We start from the raw sequence: 22,645 nt of genomic DNA, 5'->3' as shown, positions 1-22,645 counted from the left end.
TTTTAAGAAAAATGTTGACCTGTCCTGTGTTTTTCAGGTAGAGTATTGTAATTTTTCGGAAAATTTTTTGTTGAGATTAGTCCACCAGGTATTTTCCTGTTCACCTGACTTAGCAATAAAATATATACGTACAATAACATGACTATTAATACCAATGTAACCTATTATTTACTTACAACATAGCATGCTATTTTAGTTTCCTAAGGTTGCTGTTAAAAAAAAAGTACTACAGATTGGGTGGCTTAAACAACAGAATTTTATTCTGTCATAGTTTTGACAGCAAGAAGTCCTAAATTAACATGCTGGCAGGTCCACGCCCTCTCTGGAGGCTCTAGAAAAGAATCATTCTTTGTCTCTTCATATTTTCTGGTGTTTGCTAACAATCCCTGGCATCCCCTGGCTTGTAGATGTGTCCCTCCGATCCTGCCTCCATCGTCACACAATATTGTCCCCGCCTATCTCTTCACAGGGCCTTCTTCTGTGTGTGCGTCTCTGTATCCAAATTTCCCGACTCTTACAGGTACACCAGTCACTGGATCAGCACACACTGTAATCTAGTAAAACCTCATCTTAACTCCATTACATCTGCAAAGACCCTATTTCCAAATAAGGTCACATTCACAAGGAAGAGGGTTTGAACTTAAACATATCTTTCAGGGGCCACAATTCAACCCACAACACATGTACAGTTATCACACTAAAATGATTATTAAGATGTGATCAAGGTTTAAATGTTATATTTCCAGAAAGAATACACAAGAAGTAAATTAAGGATACTGATCATTAGGAAAGAAGGGATCCTCTTCCAGAAGGGCCACCATCTCAGGGCACTGGTGAAATTTCAAGTAAAATTAAAAATTAAGACTTCAAGAAAGATGTTCAAGCAAAAGAGAATTAAGCAAAAACTAGCCTTTTCCTGTTAACCACTGGTTCAGAATCTATTTAATGTTCCAGTTGGGGAGCTATTTGCATCAATGTTCCATGTTATAATACTTTGCTTTATAATTCCTTAAAATTGAGATTAATTGTTACTTAGTTTAACTGTTTTACTGTAACATGAATTTCTTTCTTTGGCAAACACACTAAAGTACTAAAATATTATTATAATCATAATAATTTATATTATAAATTATATTAAATTATAATATTAATTTAATTTAATTACTTAATTATTACAAATTTAATTATATTAAATTATAATAATTTATATTATTGAACCAAGTAAAACTACCTGGGCTAATTGCAGACATGGTATTATTTTACATCATAATTTAGCAATGGTGGTTATGCTAAATCCTTTAACATTTAGTTTTCACAAGTATATGAGAAAAAGACAAGAACCCTCTTCGAATAAAGTCAGAGAAGTATTACCTCTTAATAAAGATATAAAATTAAGGCATGAGAGTAACCTCATGCCATTTTATGAGGCAATAATCTAGTTCCCCTGCTCTGCTTCAAAGCCATTCCCCCAGAAAAGGTGAGTCTCAAACAGGAATAATAGCGACCTCACCCATTCTGTGTTAGATGATTTCTTCTGAAGTCTGGTTTTCAATACACAGAAAATTGGTCATATCCTTTTCTTGAACTCTGCTCTAGGCATGAGGTGGAAACTCCTGTCTCTTAGAATATCAGAATAAAAAAATCAACAATTCTTCAATTTAAATAGTTAATGAGATTTATACATCAAAAATGTTAAAAACAATTCTCAGAAATGGCATGAGGTACTTAGGCTTGATCCAGGTGGTAGAGACAGCAAAGGACCCTGCGCCTTCAAGAAAGAGAAGACGTTGAAGTCGGAGGAGTTTGGGGACTCTGTGTGATGTAACCCTAATCCTGTGTCTTTCTAAGCAAACCACCAGTAAAAATTAGATTGTCCAAGCATGCTTTACCCTGGCTGAATAAACGCAACCCTGAAGGTGGAGTGGGTGGTGCTCTCTGTTCCAGGGCTACCCCTTCCTTGGGGTAAACCAGAAATCCTTTCATTGGTCCTACCTGCAGCTATGGCAGTACATCTCTCTGCCAAAATGCCCATAACAAGTAATCATAAGTCAGATGCTTTTGCTCCCTGGGGCCGTGGACCGAAGTGGGAGTTCTGAGGAAGACCTCCACCTTCCTTCTTCCTGTGGTCGACGCCTTATTCCACTGTCCTCACCACCCTCTCACTCTTCGCTACGATCCCACTGCCCTGCGGCCAAAAACTGGGAATTCCACTGGGAGTCTCCTGTGAGTGTGCTTACACAGTAGAGGCTATGTTTGCTTCTTGCTGCAGTGCAAAGTAAAAAGAAGGGGGAAAGAGACTACATTCCCCCACCCACGTTCCAAATGTCTAGTCTATTCCTAGGGAAAGACGTAAAGACTGCAGGCCATCCAAACTCTTGTTCTAGCCCCTGTGCAGACTCAGCAATGGGGACAGAGGTGTGTGGATAGTCCTATCTGTAACCTCCGGCACAGCCCCCTTTTAACCCAGGTGGGAGCTTCGGAGGATTTATTACACGTGCAGAGTTTCCTGGGCCAAGGGAGGTGTCACTCCATTGTATTCCATCATTCAGAACAGCTAACCTGTTGTTTGACTTGCAGATTATCAAACTGCAAGTTAATTTTCAAAAACATTTGTGTACCAAATTAAGGCTTGCTTGCATGGGGTTATATATACACCTATTACACTGACCCATATTCAGCTTATAACACACTAGGTCCCCCAGGGCTTTCCGAGTGACACCAAATTACCTCAGTCTAATGACTCGTCACAATCTTTTCCAATGGCTTAGGATGTGGGCCTGGGAAAGTACCAGGCTAGTCCTCCTTCAGTGGTAAAATCTCTAGGACATAGAACTTGGGAGCTCTTTACTGCCATGAATAAAAAGCTGATCTGCTAGGGAGAGACAGAAAGGAGCTGACCCAGAAAGAGAATCAAAAGCAGGAGATGGCAAGAAAGTCCTGGCAGAATTGATGTCCCTGGATCCTGTTACTCCTGAAGCCTCACTGTCTCTCTTGCTCTTCCTGCTGCTTCGTTGTTCAATTCTTCCTTGGATTCCATGAGCGATCCTCATAATCTTCAATTAAATTCTCTCCTTTACTAAGCATATTGTCTCACATAAAACTGCAATTGTATAGGAAGTCTAACAACTTATATTCCCATTACATTCTTGAGATATTATAGCTGGGATCAACTGTCAATAAGGGCATTGCTTTCACATCCTCTGCACCAAGATCCCATCATTTCCCTACAAATTTCATTAATGGGTCTGTAAAGCTGGGTCAGGCACTGGCTGGTTTCAACTGCTCAGGCAGCATGCCAGAGAGGGAAGCCAACAGCACAAAGAACACCTAGCTCCAATTCTATGGCCATCTGTTCAGAGAGGTAAGATGGGCATTCTGTGACCATGCACATGACTCTTGTCCCTGCTTATACAAAAGGAAAACAGCAAAGGTGTCCAAGAAACAGATCTGGGTGAACAGTAATGCCTGACTTCAATCGCCTTAAATGAAGCCAAGCTACAAAGTAGATGCTGAGCTATTTTTGAACTGTTTACAAAGACAGGGCATGGACTTTGCAAAATGGTCCATTTAACACAAAATGTTTAAAAATAATGTGGTTAATTTCTCATGCTAAAAAATTATAACAAGCTGAATTTCATGATAATCATTTGGGTCCTTAGTGATAGGTGCATTTGATAGCAGTGATCTTCCTGGAATTATAAATTACCATCACTTGGTTTTTGACAATAAGGGCCAGCCAAGGTTTTCTATTTTGTTTGTGTCTGCTAACTGTTGATGGTTGGCTAGTCAACTTAGAAAACATAGACGCAGTTGTAACCAGCTGGTCTCAGAGAAACATCTAAAAGAATTCTGAGCTCGGGCAACTTTTATTACACCTACAAACTCAGACTGACTCTGTAAACCTACTTTCCTTTTCGCGTGTCGCCCCTGTTGTTCCTCCCAAACTACACTTCACACTGACTCTTTCTGTATTCACTGTAATAGTTCATCTAACTGGCTCTCCTGTAGCCTGGCAGAAAAAAACTATCTGAGCCCTTCTTTATAAATAGTCTGATATTTTTCTCAGCCATAAACCTCTCTTCCATATCTAGGAACGCTTTCTGATGAAGAATATAGGACCACATGCATTACTGAACACACATCTGCTGCCTTTACACACTTCTGGAGAAAAATGCGTTGCAAATTTAAAAGAATTGAAGAATATATCTTCTAAGTTTAGTATTCAACTCTTGAAACCCTAGAAGTCTAAAAAATGGCTTGCTGGAGGAAATATAAATTTAGTGTTTCCTAGTAAAGACTTTGGAATAAAACAAGTCTATATGTGAGTCCTTGCTTTACTACTGGATAACTGTATGGCCTTGGGATAGTTCATCAATACCTCCAAATATCATTCTCTTCATCCATAAAATAGAGACAATAATAATACCTATATTATATTTTATGAAGATTAAATAAAATCATGTATTTTTAAAATGTAAGCCATTTACTAGTGAGAGTGGAAGAAAATTTCTGCTTTTTTATTCATTCATCATATAATGAATCAAAATATTTTAAGTTTTTGCCATATTGTGGAATTGTACTATGCAGTTTCTGTGAAAATGATTTTTAACTCTGTTCAATTAAGAATATTATACTAGGGCTTCCCTGATGGCGCAGTGGTTGAGAGTCCGCCTGCCAATGCAGGAGACACGGGTTCGTGCCCCGGTCCGGGAAGATCCCACATGCCGCGGAGCAGCTGGGCCCATGAGCCATGGCCGCTGAGCCTGCACGTCCGGAGCCTATGCTCCGCAACGGGAGAGGCCACAACAGTGAGAGGCCCGCGTATCACAAAAAAAAAAAAAAAAAAGAAAAGAAAAGAAAGATATTATACTAATCAGTTATTTTCGGAAACTGCATGAACTATCTACATATAGGTAGTTAGTAGCCAAAGTCACCAGTCTTTAACAAATTCTCTGAACTAACATTAATTTGTAAAAATGAACAATTATTTGAGTTGTGATATATATATATATATTTTTTTTTTTTTTTTTTTCGGTATGCGGGCCTCTCACTGTTGTGGCCTCTCCCGTTGCGGAGCAAGGCTCCGGACGCACAGGCCCAGCGGCCATGGCTCACGGGCTCAGTCGCTCTGCTGCATGTGGGATCTTCCCGGACCAGGGCACGAACCCGTGTCTCCTGCATCGGCAGGCGGATTCTCGACCACTGCGCCACCAGGGAAGCCCTTGAGTTGTGATATTTTGATCAAGTGATTAGCCTTTACCCCTTTTGAGTTTGCCATTCTACGTAGCATCAAAGTTGTGAGTGGTTTCTTTAGCACTGAGAGATTGATGCTGCCAATAACAGAATTATCAACGAGTATGTGAAAGAGAAGGGAACACATTTCCAGAAAAGAAAGCAAGAGAGGAATGGACATTCAGTGTTAAGAATTGGCAAAAGCAGGAGTAAAGTGCTAAATATTAGTGAATAAATACAATCTGTTGTTACTGTATTTTGATACCTTTAAAACACACAAAAAAAGAATGGCAAATGTGATATAATTTCAACAACACATCTACTTCAAATTTCTGAAAAACAGGGAACAGCAACTGAAGTTAAGGGGCAACTTGAAGGCTGTTGTGATGACCTAGATAAGAAATGAGGAGAACCTAGACTGATATGGCTGCTGAAAGAGGCCTGGAGAAAAGGTGGATATGGGGGATAACATGGAAGACCAATCAATAGGACATTGAAAATATACAAACGTACTGTAACCAACAAGGCAAATATAACTCGCAGGTGTCGCACCTGGATTCTTGAGAAATTGGCGATACGGAAAAGTGGAGCAGAAAAGATATGTTTGTGTGTTATTGTTTTTGTTGTCATTATTTTCTTTTATAAAAATGGGCAGAAAACAGCAAGAGGCAATGCATGAAGGAGAAATTCTTAGAAGTTTGTCTCTTTATTGAAGGAGGGCTAGAAAAAACTCAGCCCACCATCCTACTCAACAAGGAAGCTTGTCATGTGATAGAGCCTTTGGAAGAGAATAAAAGAAATAATTATTTGAGATAAATCAAAACCTCAGCCTTGCACAAATGTAAATTCTAAATAGTTACTACATTGCTACCATGGAAACCTCAAGCCAAAATATTAAAATCAAGACTGATACAGAGGTTTGAAATCCCTAGACTGCAGGGGAGCAAATGAAAAATTGGTCCATAGGCCACAAAGGATTCTGAGAGAAAAATTCATCAAAAGTGATAAGCTACATCAGGGAACAAACACCACAGAGACAACAGATGCAACAACAGGGGAACTGGAATCCCAAAATTTGAGATTAATGACAGTCTGAACAGTATCACATAATAAGTATGCTTAAAACAATTAAAGAGACAGAAGAAATAGAAACAAAATAGGAACCACAAATTACAAAAAGTAAATACACAAATTTGGAAAAGAACCATAAAAGTGTTTTAAAAAATATATCCATTGAAATTTCAAAAACAAAAAATGAATGAATTAAACAGCAGATTAGACCCAGCTAAGGAAACAACTTGTGAGGTAGAAGATAAAACTCAGGAAGTATCCATCCCCACAGAGGAAATTAATGAAAACAAAAACAACAGCAGCAACACAAACATATCTTTTCCTCTCAAATCTTATATATCACCAATTTCTCAGGAATGAAGGTATAACACCTGAAAGTCCTATTTTTAATTTTAAGGGTAGAGGATCCAATGTATAACAAAGTAAACATGAGAGATATAAAATATAGCAGTAACTTTGACTTACTGAAAGACAAGTTACCTGCTTGAATTGTGTCTATAGTGAATACTAGTTAAGAATTTATTTAAATATAATGCTATTTGCCTTCCTAAAATTTGGGACACCTAAGGAGAATTTTATTCCTCTAGATTTTTAAATTGAGGCATCCAAGAAAGTTTGAATACCTTCTGTCCTCTCAATAAATGTCCCTATAGCGTTGGAGTATAAAAGCATCCACTGACTTTGTAACTGCATTAAGAGTAGGATCACATTTACAAAATCTGCCATTGTAGCTTCTAGAAACCCAAAGAATTACCTAAAGGCTAAAGCTGAAAGAATTCATAAAATAATATCTCAAATATATTTGGTGTTGCTGTTCAATTCCATGTTTTGCTTCCCTGAAATATGTTTTGACTTCAAGGGCAAACTTAGAAAGAAAGAAAGAGAATATGAATGAAATCCATAGCATCTTATTTCGTTGTCTTGGGATCATGAGGAGTATAGAAGTAAGTAGGGTTTAATAGACTGATCATATGAGTTTATAGGTACAATACTTAAAGCTTCTTAGCTCCATTGAATAGAACCATCTACGTCTCTTTCCTTCTGTCAATTCTTCCTTATATATTAGTTTAAAACATCTACCTTTTAGAACTTCTACTGTGGTCTGCCCACCAGAACCACAAAGCAGAAACTGAATCCCGCTTTCATATGTATAGCAGGCTATTAGATATTAAGAGAGTGCTATCATTCATGTCACCCCTAAATCTTTTTTTCCTCAAGTTAAGTAACCCTAGTTAATAAGACTGCATCTTTAATTTAAAAACTCTTTGTTTCCCAACGGGAATTAGGGAGGAATTCAGTCAGCCACAAAAGCATAACTGCATAGGAAATGCATTAAACAGAAGGTAGATATGAAGTAGGTCGTAGTACCTCATTATTTTAAATTGTAAATTGACATTAAATCAATACAGATCAGCATTAATGTATAACAAATATTACATTCATACCCAGACAAAAAATGGAAAGGAAATCAAACTAGCTGAAATGGAAATTAATAACAATACATTTTCAAAGCTGTAAGAATGCTCCTCTGAGAAAGGCCCTAGGGGTTTTGTTTGTTTGCTGGTTTGTTTAAGACTGAATTATTCTCTGGAAAAATTAAAGAAGAAAAAAAAAAACTAATGTTTAAACTGCAGGAAGTTTGGTTTGCCTAGGACTTGGCCATACCTGAGCCTGTTTGGAGAATCTATGGGTTTGGTTCCCAGGGCTCCAAGTGCTCTTGGGGCCTCAGGACTGTCTTGGGAAAGAACTCTTCCAGGGGAAGAGCTGGTGAGCCATAAAGGCAGAGCCAAGTCTGAGTCCTAAGTCTCAGGGCTGCAAGAAAAGCACAAGAAAACAAACCAACCAAAAATGTGTTAAGTGAACTCTGGAGAAAAGGTGAAGGACAGATGGCATCTCTCTGTCCTTTGGATTCTCTGTTATAGGGTGCTATGCAGGGGCAAGATGCAATATTTTGCTGATTTGAAGCTGCCTGTGGCACCAGCTGTCCCATCAAGGAGAAGTGAGGTCTGACCCAGAGAAATACTATTTGCTTTTTAAATATGACAAAGGGTGGAGAAGAAACAAAAAAATGAAGCGGGTGAAGAAAGCTTGGGAAAATACTGGTTAAATGAGTATGAAAAAGATCCCAATGAATAGGAATTTAAAATATGAGACCTGAAACTCAGGAAGATGAGAGAGGAGCAGAATAATCGGCCCCCTCCTGATTAAACCAAATATAAAGACCCCGGTTATAAAGATGTGGACACTGGTCTTTCTGTACTTTTGATGGCTGTTGTGGTTTCTCCTGGTCATTACCCTGCTCCAGAGCTACCTGGAGCTTCCACCAAGTTCTTGTTCAAACGCTTGAACAAACTATATCAGCTCTGAAGAAGCATCAGATGCTTCTCACAGACACTGCTGTGGCCTGAATAAAGACAATCCAACTTAGGTTTTAATGCCTTAATTTTTTTTGTCATAGTCATGGAAAAGAAAACCACAGTGAGCTTCTTTAAATAAAATATCCAAGATATATAAATGCACAATATTATTTATAGTCCTTACATTAAGACGGTCTCTTGCAAAAACATGGTTTCCTGTATAACGTATGAAAGAACGAACAAATAAGTAAATAAGGAAACATTGCTAAGGCACATGTCAGGAAACAGAAAACTTTAATTTCATGAAGTTTCAGACTAAATCAGGCAAACCGAATTGTAGATTTCTGCATCTGCCATGATTCAGTGTACGGCTTTGGGAAAACCTTGTAATTTCTCCATACTTCAGCTTCTCACCCTATAAAAGGAGTATATGGCTTGAAATTTAATTCCCTCACAGCAGTGAGAGTTTTGATTCAACATTTATAAAAGGCTTTTTAGCTTCCCAGATTAATAGGCAAAATACTGTGGTAGCTGTATAATCCTCTTTCCAAAAAATATAAAGGTAACTGGTCAAATCTGATGTAAAATAATACTTGACTTGAGAAATAAATACCAGTCATATTTATTACTTCTCCATTCTGTTTCCTAAGTAATAAAAATTATATCTAACAGAAAAAGTATCAAATTAATATTTAAGCCAGTTGAAGTGTTATCATCGCAAGCTTACCTACATTTGGGAGAAGGGGAGTTGTTTTATTTTTCCAGACTGTCCCGCGTGTTTATATGGTAAAGTCAGGAATGCTGGGCATGGTTTTGAAGGCCTCTAGCGTATTCGTTGGTTTCTGGCATTCTAATGCACTCTACTCTTATAACCATAAAAGTACTCTTGAGTGCTTCTGGAAATATATAACAAATGCTTAATCAATTTAAGAGTGTTTTAACTGCATACATGAAATTTCTTGGGAGGAAAATGTTAGCTATTCTACACACATATAGTACTTAAGTTAGCAAGAGAGTTCCTTCTCAAAGGCACAGAGCAGTTTCCCCATAGTAATATAATTTTCAGTTTTATGTGCCTAAGTCCTATTGAATCCCTTAGAATAACAGGAAATTCTGCAGGAAGAAAAAACTCACAAAAATTGATAGCTATATTTACCCAATGCTGGAGGAATAAGTTAGCTATTTTGAGTTGGATTACTCTTTTAAGGCACTAGATAACCATTAAAGGTTAGCCAGAATCTTAATTAACCAGAAGCTATAAGAATTGAATATTCTGGAGACAGACTTTTCTACATATAAGACTCTAACAGTAAAACCAACCGATTAACATACTTCATTTTAAACTTTATGTGTCATGATACTTTAGCCAGGACTTGAGTAGCAATTCTCTGGATTTTTGATGCTTTCACTTTAATTTTCACATTAAACAGATTATGACATTTCACAAATTTACAAATCAGAACACTGATAAGATACAGTTGGTATTTTGGTAATATTTAATAACATTCAAAATGGAGTGATCTCACTTATAGTAATACAATGTCTATGCCTTTCATCTACATGTTTAAAAGCTATAGTAATATATGTAAGGTGCTTAGAACTGTGTCTGGCACATAGTTGGCTCTTAACAGAGTAATAATATACAATTCTTCACAAATTCTCAACAATATCAGAGTTTCTCTTAACAATTCTTATAAATATTTTATGGTGCTAAGTAAAAACATGTCATGAATATTATATACACTGAGTTTTTTTCTTCCTACCAAGTGGTTTAAGAACTATGAATATATATAATAATCGTTCATGTAACGGAGGAGTAACCATTCTTAAATGAGATATTAACTACATATAACATAGATTTGTTATATATGTGGTTAACAGAATTACTTGCTCTTATCAGTGAACTCTTCCAATTAGTGTGTGAGTCTCATTATTAACCAGAGCACAAATAATTACAGCATCAACTTAGCATAAAATTTTGCCCTTGGCTTTTATGAAAAAAATCTAAGCATCATCAGGGACACAAGGTGTTACAACCTTTTTGAAAAGTATTTTGGCACCATTTATGCAAGCTGCACATACTCTTTCATCTATTATTCTTACATCTAGAGTTTTACCTACAGGAATTTGGGTCAGACATACAAAAAGATACATAAAAATCATGATTGCAACAGTCTTTGTAATAGTAAACACCTACAAGCAACCTAAATATACACCAGGAAGGGAACAGTTAAAGTATAAAACATATTCATACATTAAACAGAAGTACCCCAAACTATATGTAATGATATGAAAAAATACACAAAATACAGCCAACCAATCAAAAGCAAGCTTTAAGACACCTGATGATCCATTTTGGCCTAAAATGTAAAATAAAAATAAATTACATCCCCATAAAATTCTTACATTTACACATGTATAGGAAAAAATGTCTGAAAGGAAGCACACTGAAGTACAACAATTTGCCCTGATTTGTGGGATGTGGAAGAGATGGATAAAGTGAGGGATATCAACTTATTTTAAATATATCTGTTATTTTTAAAAATCGTATTGAAGTATAGCTGATTTACAATATTGTATTAGTTTCGGGTGCACAGCAAAGTGATTTGGATATATATATATATATATATATAGGCTTTTTCAGATGCTTTCCCACTATAGTTTATTATAAGATATTGAATATAGTTCCCTGTGCCATACAGTAAATCCTTTTTGTTCATCTCTTTTATATAACTATATCTGTACTTAAAATTTTTTAGTGAAGTATAACATACACACAATAAAATATGCAAATCAAAAGTTGACAGCCAATAAATTTTTATTACATCTACACCCCCATCTCAACATCAATCAGATCAAGATAAAGGGCTATATCAGCATTCCAGAAGCCTCTCTCCTTGCCTCTTCCAGTCAAGCCCCTCAAAGGCACCTCCTATAATATCTGTTTCAATATGTTACACAAGATATAGATGACTTTTGTTTAAAAAAAAGATTGATTAAAAAAAAATCTTGCTTCACCATTATGAAGAGCCCTTTTTGAATATTAAATATGCTCAACAATTTATTCAAAGAAATCAATTCAATATACGTAAATATTGAGCATTTTCAGTGTCCTTCTGGTATAAACTCCATTATTCCTTACAACAGTTCCACGAGGCGAGTACTATTATTATTCCCTGTTGACACATGCTGCAACTATGGCTAAAGCAGGTCAGTAAATAACTTCTCCAAGGTTACACTGCTGATGAGTGGCAGCCCGGAAGGATACATACAAAGGCAGTCTGATTCCAGTATTTGCAACTCCTTGTGGAATTCAAACAAAGAAAAATAAAGGCAGCAAGTTGTAGAGGTGGCAGCGCTAGGGTGTCTTCCAGCACAAGGTTCTCTTTTTAGCTTCCTTTTGACTAAATCACTTAACGTCTCTAATCCAGTATTCATCTGCAAAATGGAGAGTTAGGCTAAATTCCTCTCCTGATCTGATTCTCTGATAAATAACGTGATCTACGAAAACTTCGAGCAAATAGGCTTCATCACGATTTGGTACAATCACATACTGCATTCAGAAATGATTCATACGAGGAAATAAAACCACAATTTTTGAAACTATTGGAAACAATCATTTTAATTTAATGTTATTTTTGGACACAGAAGGCTTTTTTCTCCCCCTAAATAGCAAGTTGGTGGTTTTGAAGGGTCTTGCTCATCTTTTTGTGGAAAATGCCTAAAAACAAACCACTAGAAACTAAACAGAAATTTTTCTTCCTAAATTATGCCTGAAAAAAACAACCAAATTTCTCTCACCAAATGACCACATATACTTCTAACAGATACCTCTAGGATTTTTGGTCCCCATATTTTGAAACATTGACATAAACAAATACAGAACATACTTCCTCTCAGATGAAATCCATAATTCTGAGGGTTAGAAATTCTTCAAAATAACATGAAATGTATCTCCACAGAAATCAACCAAAGAGGCTGAAGTTTGTTTCTAGAGAAAACTGGAAGTAGGAAAACCATAAGTCTCCACTAGAATCTGCCTTTTTAATTTCAGTTTATTCAAAATACCAGTTCATGCTGGCCATATCTTTTCTTCTGCTAGAATATCAGTAATACTTTGGTACAAATAAAGCTTTAAATAATTTAGAATAGAATAGAACCAATAAACTAGCTTCAGTGACCATATGCAAAAAAGAAATCAGTTTCCAAAATGTAAACAGGATCCATTCTTTGTAGTTGTCTGGCTCTGGATGTATGTCCTTTGAAGACGTGCAGGGAATAGGGTAGCTAGTGAATTTCCATCACTACCCCAGGCACTGGGGCTACAGGGGAGGAAAGATATGGTCTCGCCCCTCAGTGAGTTCAGAATCTCTCTAGAAGACAGATTCACATAAAATTAGCCCCAGCACAATGTGCTCTTATACCAATAGCCCACATAAGGCGCTATGGTATTACAGAGAGAAAAGAATTAATTCTGCCTGAGCCTCGGGAAGGCTTCCCAGAGGAGGTGACATTTGAGCTAAGCCTTGAAAGCTGAGTAGATTTTTTTGTCCAGGTAGGCAGCAAAAGTAAGAGGCGAGGAGGTTAAGGGAGTTGGGGCAGTGGAGGACAAGAGTGGTGAGAATATCCCAGGGAGAAAGAACAAAATGCCTAGTTGTATTTTATGCCATGGAGCGTTCATAAAAATAGGTAAGTCTTACATTCATATCCCCGGTACAAAGAAATAAACCTGAGAAAGTAGGTATGTGACTTGAATTCTCTGGGGGGTTCCCTGATTTATGAACCCAAGCAGTGTTCATTTGGAAAAACAGAACTTCTGGTTTACTGGCTATTCTCTAATGACTAAAGGGCTACCAGGCTTCCTGTTCAATGTCAGGCATAAAGTGCCTGGATGGACTTGAGGTTTGCTATGCCTTCTTCAGACTTGCTGTCAATGCATAGAGCAGAACCCACCTTCACTGTCTGAAAACTCATGATTTAAGCCCTTGGCCTATAACCCCCACCTAACTCCCCTGGAAGGGCCCCCATCTGTCATTGGGTTGCCCGACACCCCCTTTATCTCTCTGCTAACAAGTAGCTGTGAGGAGTCATTCTCTTCTTAGAAAACAGAAGTACTGATACATTTGATTGCATATAGTATGCTATATTTGCAGCCACTTTTTCTTCTTAAGAATACATTTCAAAAATTAAAGCATAAATCAAAGGAGAGGTAATAGAGAAAGAAAGAGAGACAGTGAGTTTGTTTTCAAGTACCTCTGCCCTGCCTTCTTGAGCATCAATTAGTAAATGATGTGAAATCCCTAGGTCTGTCTGACTGCTTCCACTAACATGATTACCTGCCTAATACAATTAAAGTAAAACCACTAGACAATACATATATGTGGAATTTCAAGTATCCTTGCAATTACTAGTGAGATTTAAAATTTCTCTACTGTTTAGACCTCATATAAACATTAGTCTAATCATATATTTATAATATTGTTTCATACTCCAAAATAATTTTCACATCCAACCCAAAACTCATGTAGGCAAAGTTAACTCCTCTCGCTTTAACATTATATGTTCCCATTTTTTTCTGCTCAGTAACTTTTGAAGCATCTTTCATATATACCCAACCTAGGAAAATGTCAGATGTAGTACTCAGACTACATCACATTCACTTATAGTCAACTGCAGATCAATTCAGAGACAAAATGTGTATGTCCTATAGAATTAGAACATAAGGTCTGGATTTGGTAAATCAACAAAGGAGTTTTTATGTTCATTTTTACTTTCTTCAGACTGTACCAATATTATTAAACTCAAGATCCTGAAACTGTGGTACAAACTGAAAGCTAAGACTTATTTCGTTTGAAACTTTGTTACAAACAAACAAATGATATAACTGATAAAGTTTTTTCCTCGTAGGCAGTGTGATTATAGATAATACTTTACTTTTTCTGACACTACAGACTAAAACAAGTAAAAGTTCCTTACTGCTGAATATTTATCTATGGGAAAAGATGAGTAATTGTCATTATCAAAAATGAATCAAGGGCTTCCCTGGTGGCGCAGTGGTTGAGAGTCCGCCTGCCGATGCAGGGGACACGGGTTCGTGCCCCGGTCCGGGAGGATCCCACATGCCGCGGAGCGGCTGGGCCCGTGAGCCATGGCTGCTGAGCCTGCGCGTCCGGAGTCTGAGCTCCGCAACGGGAGAGGCCACAACAGTGAGAGGCCCGCGTATCGCAAAAAAAAAAAAAAAAAAAAAAAAAAACCAGAACCTTGACAATGAATATTTTAACTTCCCCTTCTCCCTCAGCCCCACTCTGCCATATAGCCATCACATCTGAATCCAAGGACCAAATGATCAAGTCTAGAAACGGAGATGCTAATGACCTCCTACTGTCTCTGCAAAGATAAGAGTCATAGTAATCTTCAGTGTTATCTTTTAAAAAGTTTACACTGAGCTCATCAAGCTCACTCAGTTGAAAATTATACAAATTCTTATAATTGGTGCCTTCAGCCTGAAGAAAAAAGCAACTGGGGAAATAAATATTGGCTATAAAACAAAAGTACCATTGCAAAATGTTCTTACCGTGGCTTAGAGTAGTTGAGGAACCACACAGATGAAAGCCTTTAAAAAGCTAGATAACTGTATGTGAAAGTATTTGTTAAAAGAAATGCCACGCAAAGTAAATGGCCAAAACTAAGTTTTCTAATGTCTTTTCTTATGGCTCCAAATAGAGCCTCAGATTCGCCAAGATCACCCCTGGGTATTAATTTCTTCTTAGACCATTGGGGACTCAACTTATGATCCCCAGTCTATGACCCCAAAAAGGACTTTCAGCTCTAAATATCTCTGGAATAGGTGGCATACTCCAATGGAGGGAACACAGTCAAATTTATCATAGCTAGTACTCATATCAGACACTATTCTAAATGCTTTACATATATTTACTTGTTGAATTTGCATATGAACTCCAAGTATGTTCTACTACACATGAGAAAACCAAAGCAAACCCAATTTAATTAACATGCTCATTACAGATCATCAGTGTCAGAGCTGTGCTTCAAACTCGAGGATCCCAGCTCCATATTCTTTGTACTTAATCACTATGCCATAAAAAGAAGTGGGTCCCTCAGATTTCAAGTGCTAAGAAGTACCCATTTCTCCAAAGATTTTCGGGATCTTCAGCTTATCCACTAGATCACTGACTTCCCAATGGTCATAAATACATCTCTGCATCATTACACCCATACAAACAAGTTGGGCCTGAATTCAGAGATGCAATCCTACTGGATTAATACCAAAAATCCCTGAGGTCATTCTTAAGGCTCTCCTGCCTTGTAATGATCACAGCTATTCCCACTGTTCCCAACCTTATGGCAGAGGGTGACCAGTGCCACCACCACTGCCTTCATTCCCATTTCCTTCACTCACTCACTCAAAAGGAATTTACTGTCCCCCTACCTACTGGAAATAGCACTTTACAGAATAGCAAATACTGGTAATAGCTTCAGTAAATTCTCAGTCCAGTGCAGAATTTAAACTCATGTTACCTATTACATTTCAATGTGGCAACTGCTATACCAAAGGTGGAAACTGGGTGCTTTGGGAGCAAAGAGAAAAGAAACATCCAACTCAGCCTCTGGCGGTGGTCAGAGGAGGTAACACTTTGCATCCTGAGTCTTGCAAAAGCAGCAGAAAAGGAAGTTTCAGGGAGAGGGGCAAGATGTCTTCCAGTTAGAAAGAACCACATGCACAAAGCCATGAAGTGGAAATGACCAGGGTGTATTTGAGGGCTGCACTTTTCCATACAGCTGGAGAAGAGATTGCTTATGAGTGGCTGGTGAGAGGTGAGAAGGGAAACTGGAGCAAAGTTCTCAGCTTCAAGGGCCTTGAAGATCCTGCTAAGAATTTTAGAATCTGTCCTATAGGCAACAGGGAGTTTGTTTATAGAATTTTAAGTCAAGAAGGGACCTGATAAAAATTGTGAACAGATGCGGTTGAACAGCCTCGGGATGGGAGGAGATTCTTGGAGACAGATCCAGCATAGACCAGAGTGGTCCCCGAAGAGAGACAGTCAAGATACCATAACTATACTTTTAACGACAAAGACAATATGACCAAGCATGTGTAGGACAAGTGTCCCCCTACAGCTAATGTGGTAATATGAGGATTAAACCTGTGACCTTGGGTACCATAGTTACCAGGCTAACCATTCCTATGAATGGTATATGCCAGGAAAAAGTAGAACTTATTATAATCATAGACTAAAAGTCCCAAAGTCTTCAAAATTATCCAGAGTAGGAAAAAAAATCTACTCATCTCACTATAATTTTGGCATCTCTTCAGCAACACAGACAATGTAAAAAGCATTTAATAAGCATTTATCATATGCCCAGAACTTTGCTAGTATTTTCATGAATGAAGCCTTTAAAAACTAAAGTCAACAACTGAGAAGACAAAACAGACCTAAATGAAGTCTTCTTGGGTCGACTAAGAAAAACAAAAGAGTAGCATCATCTTAATACCTAAAGTTCACGTACAAAATTTCACTAGTATTGATGTTCTTGACCAACTCACTGAGGTTTGCATTCCAAAGTTACCGACTAGAAGCACAATTTGAGATTACTGAAAACCTGCAAAAGGAAAATTGGAATGTGACTCACCCACTTTGTGATTAAATTTGGCTAGAATTACTTGAGTCAAAATCATATGTGAATACACATTTGCATTAACAGATAAAATTTGAAGTGAAAAGAATTAGCTAATTCAGAGACCTGTGGACTCTGCAAGTCATCATCACTTTCAACATACTGGACACATTAAGTTAGAAATATTCAATCTCTTAGTGGGAACATTCAGGTCTTTTCAAATCCTCTAACATGAGGGAGTTCAGAGTCAGAGGTGAAATGTAATGAATAGATCCCTCCACTGGGTATATGCAAAGGCCTGTGAATTGTGTATATGACCTTGCAGAGAATAAGCCCTCCTGGTATGTGGTAGACCTACTTGATTAAGGATAGAATTTCAAATTAAATGCTATTGCTTTTGTGGGCAGAATTAAACTTAATGGTATATGAACATAAATTTTTATGATTTAACTATAGCATTTCACAAGAAATGTCCTTTTCATTTTAAAAGGGAAGGAGGAAAGAAAAACAGAAACAGTAGCAATAATTTATGTGAAAATCTAAGGTCAAGCCAATTTATGCCACTGCTGACGTGTCTTCATAAAGTCTTTAAAGGAAAAAAAGATGCTCTAATCAAACAAACCTTTGCAGAAACAAATTCTATGTGCCTCATTCAGACCTGTAATTCTATGTGGGAAACATTTTGACTACTTTTTATCTTCTCAGAACTAAACTGAAAGAAAGTTGCAGATCAGTTGATAAGAATATTCATGTTACACTAGGGTAAACCGACACAACTTTTGCCGATGTGTTATACTGTGTTTTGGTTTTTAGTGGATGACACACTCACAGACAGCAGCAGGTATTCTGAATTGACCCCTTCCATCGGAAGACTCATTTTTTTGCAGACTGGATGACCCTTACAGAGACGTTGGGAGGCCAATGGTCACAGGCAGGGCTGATGAGTGATTCACAGGCCACCCACATCCTGCTTCACGAAGGCAGTGGACATTTCTCTAGTGGGCACAGTGTCAGCTTTCACTTGAACAAAGGGTTCTGTGGCTGAACATGTAAATCAAAATGAAAACCACTGCTTCATTGGAAAACACATTAAAGTTATAAAACAGATTATTAACAGCAGAACAAGCATGTTCACCTAGAGAAAAACCTTAAAAACACAAAGTCTGATATCCGTGTAAATTGAAAGTGTCTCCGAAATATAAGTGAGCCCATTATCATTTAAACTTGCCTCTAGAAATTCATTACACAGTCCTCATCCGTTGCTTCAACAGAAACATGTACATCTGAGGTTCATAACCAGCATTCAGGCTTAAAGCAACAAGAGAAAAATGATAAAATTGATAACATCTAACTAAAGGATGAGGCTTGAAAAGTAAAGGAAGAGTCTACATGTAAGTCAAATATTAAAAAGATCTGGACAGAAGTTCTCAACATTTGGGGAGCATTCTAGAATACCAGCTTCTCCCAATGTAGTCATTTGCCATCATGATTTTGGCTATTTTAGCCAAGCACTTGTTCACTGTTACTTAATACGTTTCTTTAAATAGGTGCTTTTAAATTTTCTTCTGCTTCAATCCTTTTTTGGTTTTGCCTTAAACAACATTATCCAGGAAATTATAGGTTTAATGTGAAATTTTACATATTTTCCTAATATCCTTAGAAATAAATATATAACTAATAATATAAAAATAAAATGTTTGGGTACCACCTAAAATGAACTCATGTGTGACAGGTGCAACGTTTAAGGATAGGGGATCTGGGTTCGGGGGGCAGAGCTGAAATCCTGGCTCCACTCTACTGCATAATTCTCAGTTTTCTCATCTGTAAAATGGGAATAATAAAAAAGTCACAGTTGGGAAGATTAAAATTAGCTAATCCACATAAATAACTTAAATTGTTTTTCAAAAAGTAAATAAACCCTCAGTAAATGTCAGCTGTGATGTGATGATGATGATAATGATTGATGATGTAATTACTGATTACTTACACAGAAAGATTACAACTATACAAAAACTGAACTGACAATTTTTATTTTAAAATATACTTTAAGGTCTCCATATACTTAAGAACATATACTTTTAGATATGAAATTTCAAGATGGCTATTCTATATTGCTTTAATGCAAGTTCACTTTGAACCTATTCAGATGTGATCACAGTTAATCAGACTTTGCCTAAAAATTTCAATTAAAAAAAAAATCTACCTGTGGGAAAAAATACTTAAAAAAGCTTAACATGATAATATAGGTCTTTCTCTCTCAGAAGTACATTAAAATAAATTTACTTACTGTACAAACATAAAAGCTTAACAATATCAGCTGTTTTATTAAAATGTTTTACATGACGACAAAACTTAGAATTCCTGACATTTTAACATGGTGTTACTCTTCATCAGCCATGAACCAAAATCTCAGGGTGAGAAAAGGGCCAGACCAATGCTGAAAGGTTTCAAATATCAAACTGTACTATTATGTCAGTGCCCTAAGATCAATTAGCACCTTTCAATGACAGAAAAGGTTACAGTGAGACTCAGAGGTACACACTCTGCAACTGTTTTAAACCACCATGTAAATGTGGTTTTGATAACTCAAAATGGTTTCTATTTTTAAATTCATCTGTTTCATCTCTTCTTCTGGAAGAAAGAAAAGGAGCTAGGGGGGTAAGGATAGTGGTATTTATTTTCAGTACCACTCTCCTAGTAGAAACCTGGATGGGACTTGGTAAGAATCACAAACTTCACCAAGGCATATCCTAATGTGCAGAGCCACAAGAAATATTAGGTGACAGTAATGTTTACAAAGTCTTCGAACCTCTTAAAAGCAATCAGAGTTGCTTATACTACTTCGGAATATGTGATTCTTGTTTATTTCTTCCACTCAAGTTCAAACTAAGTGAAGCCAAGTTCACTCCATGTACAACTTAATATTCAGTGTCTCCCACGATAAAATTCATCTAACTGCAAAATGCAGTCTCATGCTAACTGCAATGAAATACACCACTGCACCTCACCCATCTCTAGAACGAGTGCCTGAAAGAGCATGTCACTTTTTAGTTCGCCGGGAAAAATTCTCGAGAGGAGCAGGTACACTGAAAGTCATCCTATTCCTCCTGGTGTGGATTGCATTCACCCAGTAACTGTTGTAATAAAATCCCCCAATGGTATTTCTGAATACAATTAGTTTAAGATACTCTACAGGGAGACACATTATAAGAGTTTAGAATATGTAAGAATAATATCTACTTGAAAAAGAAACTGTCATGATTATATTCTCACTGAAAAAATAACAAGGTGTTTCATAGATGTTTTGTTCAGCTCTTCAGTGACGGGATTCAGAACATCTACTTTTGATAACGCACTCTTCTGTTTGTTTCTTAGATGAGTGATCTGAAATATTTACAACCAGACAGTACCTAATTTTAGGTTTTAAGTGCTTTAACAGCTCCATGAAATATGACCAGCAGCTGCAATACAGAACTATGGTGAATAAACTTCTTGTAAAGGGGGGCCTGTTTTTACTGAATGTTCAGTGTTCCTGAATTTACCTAACAGAGGGGAAAAAAGATAATTAAAAATATAATAAATACTTGCGCTCTTAAATTACTTAACATTTCACTAAGTCTTGAAAAAGATTATCTCCCCTCTTCTTGAATTCTGTATAAAAAGTGCGAGCTTCCACTGGGTGAAATAAGTATAATTTTATTACTTGCGAGTTAGAATGTGAACTTTCCAACATCCTAACTTTTCATAACAGTAGTCATGGTTTTTCTATCATCCTACTTTTCTAGAACTTCAGGATAATTTAATTTTCGTGCATAAAATTTTTTAAATGAAATACCAAGCCACATAAATATATTTTTAGACATGGCATCAGTCATTTAGAGCTTGCAACAGAGATTGAAAACATGAAATGGGACACCTTATTTCCCGTGGCTATGTAAAATTTATTTACACCCCAAATCATAATATAAATAAAAAGAAAACTCTCAGAAATGGAGGTCTTATTTTTCTTTTCTGTTTAATTCAAAGAGGTTTTTGAAAGAAAAAAATAAATTACAGCAAAATGGCAACCTACTGATCCACCCTCAAAAAAGAAACTTTCATGAAAAGACAATTTTTTCAACTGCTTCTACAAATCCTCTAGAATGCAGCATCTGTATTTCTTAATAAGAGTAATGATTGTTTTTATACAAATTTCTTTTTATACAAATCTTAGGGTTTTTAAAATTTTTAAACTTGAACATAAACAGATATTCTCCAAATATATATAAAAAACTTTTCATTCTGTAAAGAAGAAATTGTCTCTAATATCAGTAAACTACTTATTCATTTAAAAAGGATAATCAAGCAAATCTTTTAATTTCAGTTATAATCGTGAAACAACCTCTAATTACGGTGGCCTTAGATTGACCCATACTATTTTCAGATATGGCAAAGGAAGACTGGCTTTTGAAAACCTATTGATTTTAGACCTTTACCTATTATGAAAGGCAAGGATATATCCCTAATAATCAGAAAAAAAGGAACAGTTTTCAGACAATCTAATTATGTTACTTTCAAAGCTGTAACTGTCAAGGGTTTTAACTGTCTTCTACAGCCTTTTCAAAAAAAATGGTTTAACTCTGAATGGCTTACAACTTTTAATGAGGCAGAACAAACTATTTTTATGGTTTATAATAACAGTAAAAATGAGTGTAGTTGTATCTGCATCTGGTATTGTTGCCATAAAGATCAGATCCTGGCAGTCTAGCTCTACATAAAATAGTTTCCCTCTTCTTACTACTGCTATCTATTTCTTGGGATAATGTTATACCACACCCTACTATGTACCAAATATTTTGTTTTAGGATTCTCTCCCGGCCCCACCCCCTTCCTAGCTCTTGGTTCTTCAGCTATAAACTAGCCAGAAATATTTTAAAAGAAAAAAAGTTGGGGGGGGGGAGGGCAATGTTTCTGCTTAAAACCTAATTTTACCCGTGATAGGTTACATCCCTATCCTGAGGAGGTTTTTAAAATAAAACCCCAAACAACTCAACAGACAAAAAAAAAAAAAAAAAAAAAAAAATCCTCAACTTTCAAGACTGTCAGTCACCTACGTGTAAATCAAACTTCAGGAGCTGTAGAAGGGGAGCCAGCGGTGCTTAAATGCTCCTAAGATTCCCACCTAAGTCCAGAAGAAGGAGCGCCCACTGAAACTGACACGCCCGAGGGTGCAAAAAGTGGCCGCAGAGGAGAAGAGGAGCAAAATGCCATATTCGAGAAGATATGTTTCGCTCCATCAATTACGTTGATCCCAGGGTGCCAAGCCAAAACCGGTAAGGGAGAAAGAAAACTGTTAAGTATGAGCTCTT

The 22,645-nt window shown here is 36.8% G+C and overlaps 1 protein-coding gene across 33 annotated transcripts in view; it reads right to left on the bottom strand.

Moving 5' to 3' along the window:
- Positions 1-22,645, bottom strand: part of EYA4 (EYA transcriptional coactivator and phosphatase 4) — a 297,153-nt gene that overhangs the window by 235,993 nt on the left and 38,515 nt on the right. For 3 of the 33 annotated variants that reach the window (XM_067010809.1, XM_067010828.1, XM_067010831.1), the window contains one exon: positions 9,388-9,556. The exons of the other annotated variants lie outside the window; for them this stretch is intronic. The gene's annotated coding sequence lies outside the window, so the exon portion shown is untranslated. Of the gene's footprint in view, positions 1-9,387; positions 9,557-22,645 lie in introns of those variants that run through there. 33 annotated transcript variants of the gene reach the window in all.

This window comes from Kogia breviceps, chromosome 13 (genome assembly GCF_026419965.1).
Source record: "Kogia breviceps isolate mKogBre1 chromosome 13, mKogBre1 haplotype 1, whole genome shotgun sequence".
NCBI lineage: Eukaryota > Metazoa > Chordata > Mammalia > Artiodactyla > Physeteridae > Kogia > Kogia breviceps.
The sequence above is the reverse complement of the archived record's forward strand: the minus strand, read 5'-3'. Positions and strand labels throughout refer to the sequence as shown.